This window comes from Carex rostrata, chromosome 1 (genome assembly GCF_964058835.1).
Source record: "Carex rostrata chromosome 1, lpCarRost1.2, whole genome shotgun sequence".
Lineage (NCBI taxonomy): Eukaryota > Viridiplantae > Streptophyta > Magnoliopsida > Poales > Cyperaceae > Carex > Carex rostrata.
Window position 1 is genome coordinate 12026835 of NC_135918.1, and position 3053 is coordinate 12029887.

The 3053-nt window shown below is 30.9% G+C and overlaps 1 long non-coding RNA gene across 1 annotated transcript; it reads left to right on the plus strand.

Moving 5' to 3' along the window:
* The first annotated feature begins 714 nt into the window (after positions 1-714).
* Positions 715-2751, plus strand: LOC144566374 (uncharacterized). The gene is made up of 3 exons (XR_013515176.1): positions 715-779; positions 1638-1721; positions 2553-2751. It is a non-coding gene; the product is annotated as an uncharacterized LOC144566374 (long non-coding RNA).
* Positions 2752-3053: the final 302 nt, after the last annotated feature.

Below are 3053 nucleotides of genomic sequence, written 5' to 3' on the forward strand. Positions count from 1 at the left end.
AGGTTGGACTATGAGAGGTGAGTACGTATATCTCTTCTTAGGTAATATTGCAAACTTTGTCTTTCTTCAAAATCAAACCTTTTAACACAATTAGAACCAATTTAAAATTCACAAGGAATATTAATAAAGATCAGACATGCTTTAAGATTTGCGCTTTAACAAACTGGACGGTGATTTCCTTGGGAGTACTGCAACAGTTGGCAATTAATGGTCTCTTTACTTGTCCGATTCTTGCTCCACGGTAGATAGTACTTCTTTTTCTGCGGCCGACTGGTGAGTTCTGCGTCCCGCAATAGTGTAACATTATGCAAAATTCATATACTAAATGAACAAATGGTATTTTTCTGAGCAGACGAACATGAACAAATGGTAAACCAATAATCTGAGACTATATCTGACCAAAGTAATACAGAGAGTTTTGAAATATTCATGTTTTATGAAAACATAAATCGAAAATTTAAGGAATTATAATTTGCAAGAATCTATAATTTTGTATAATTGTATATATTAATTAGTAAATATATAATGGATAATAGAACGTTAATAGATAATAATATTATTTATAGGTTTCTTTTAATTGATTTATGGACTGTTTTTCAAAATTAGAAAACTGAAGGGTTACAATGTAAAAGAAGAAATTTTAATTGGACAAGTGGGACCCGCACCCATCCTTATCCCCTATTCCCCTCTCTTTTCTTCTTTCTCCAGCGGCCATTTCAAGTTGCTGTGAATCGTGTTAAAACTGATTGTGCTTGAAAGTTAAAATCGATGACCCTTCGGTACTTCCTTTTTCTTCTATTTGATTTATCGGATTGAACCCGAGTATGGTACCGGCCCCAAATAGCATGTACTAGTGCTTTGGTTAATTATTTTGTTTATTATGATACTCTTATGAGATTGTTGATGTTATTCTCAGTTCTGATCCTGGTACCGATCGCTACCACTAAATTCTCTGTTTTGGTATAGGGATCAATTTGTAAGAATAGAAAGAAAGAGGGTGGTAATTTGCAAAATTGTCATTTATTTGTAATATACCTTTATCAGAGGAGTTAGATTAAAAAAAAAATAGAGAACATTAGAACTCGTCTGAGCAAAATGTATAAGAAAAAGGAAAATAAAAATTGGACTTTTGGCTTGTGAAAACTAAGTTAATTCGATTGGAACTTAGAGGTTAGCTCTGGAGATTGGTTCAGAAAATGGAAATTTAAAAGAAGAGTAAAATGGGCATTAATTCGGCTCTGACCGAAAATTATTGAATTTGGATTGGATATGGACTGTTGGATTTAGATTTTAATTGTTTGAACTTAAATAATTACAGATCGTAATGTATTGGACAAATATGGACTATTAGATTGAAATTGAATTAAATAATTAAGGAGTATATAAAATGGGTACTTTTATTTATATAAACAAGGATTTATGATTATTATAAATGTGATCTAATATATGTATGGCTTGATATTACGGAGCACTATATGATCTTAAAATATAAATAAAATGCTAATAAATGTTTTATTAGAAATATTGAAAATAGCTTATGATATAAACACATAATTGTGATTATATACTATAGTAAATTGTATGGTTATACTTAATTGTTATAAATATTGATTAGAATATATATTATTCTGATATAGGCAGAATTGTGAGAAAGACTGATGAGACAGAATGATCAGGAAGAACAGACTGCTAGTGACCTCACTTGTGCCTTACAATATCAGGTGCGAGGTTATTGGATTAGTCTGAGATTCATGACTATGAATTAAATCGTAACTCGCTATGCATTTTGAATATTTGATTGATTGCATTGATTGAACTGTTGCATCATATGCATAGCCTAATATAATTGAAATTGAATTACAGGTAAGTCTATTGACTGTCATATTGATATTGTTTATCAATTGGTTGATTTTTATTGCAAATGATTGATTGAGACCACAGTGATTGAATTGAATGAATATTGAATACTGAAATCCTTGAACCTCCATATAGTGGAGAAAAATGATTATTATATCGTAAAGTCTAGCTAGCTACTAGACTTTACTCCATGACCCTTATGCACATATGGTGAATGGCCCCAACTGAACCCAGTACCGGTTGGGTAGAGGATAATGAGTAAATGTGAATTTTGACGGTAAGACTAATGAACTGTGGTATCTGTCTTATCATTGATTTTCTTTCTGATAATGACAGCATTGAAATATTGTTTTCGTATTTGTTCTGTTAATAAATTGTTAGATAGTTAGAACGGTATCAGCCCTGACACGACAGATAAATGTTATGGTATCTGTCAGTGTTACAGACTAGAAATTGTAAAGTTAAGAAACCAAATGTTACCAGACTTAGCGATTGTAAATATTATGTCACAAACGTTACTTTTTGATAAGATTCTTAGAGTTCTGATTTATTTATGTAATTTTTGTTGTTTAATTGGATACTGTTATTGAGCATTTGCATTTGTCATTATGAAATGAATTGTTTATTTCTCGTGCGGTGATTTCATTCTCAATATTGTTTATTATTTCTCACACGTTTCTCCTTGTGAGTTACAGGTTTATTATGCAAAGTCATATAAACGCTTCCGAGTTATAATTGACTGCAGAGCCACCTGAAGATATGATATTTGGGGTTATTTTAGCTGACATGATGCATAAAATATTTCCATTAGCATCATCTACAATAAATGTTAGGTAATTCTTGTTAATTATTTGGGATGAGGCAAAAATATAATGGATACTATTGATAATGCATAAAAAGATCGAGACTTTATGTTACGTATATTGAATGATAAATAGACGCGGTAGAATTGTCGCACCTCCGGATCGAGGGTGTGACAAATAGCAAGTATAGTTCTATCTTTCCAATTCATCGTCGGTTTTTTCTCCAATTCCTTCATTTCTTCAACAACTATTTCAAATCAAAATGTTTGACCTATCTTCAAGTAAAATTGTAACTAATTTATATATATATTCATTATGCACTCATAAGTGGATTATTTATATTAATTTTTCTTTAAAATTGTTTGAACTTTCTCCAATAGCAATTTTAGGGGC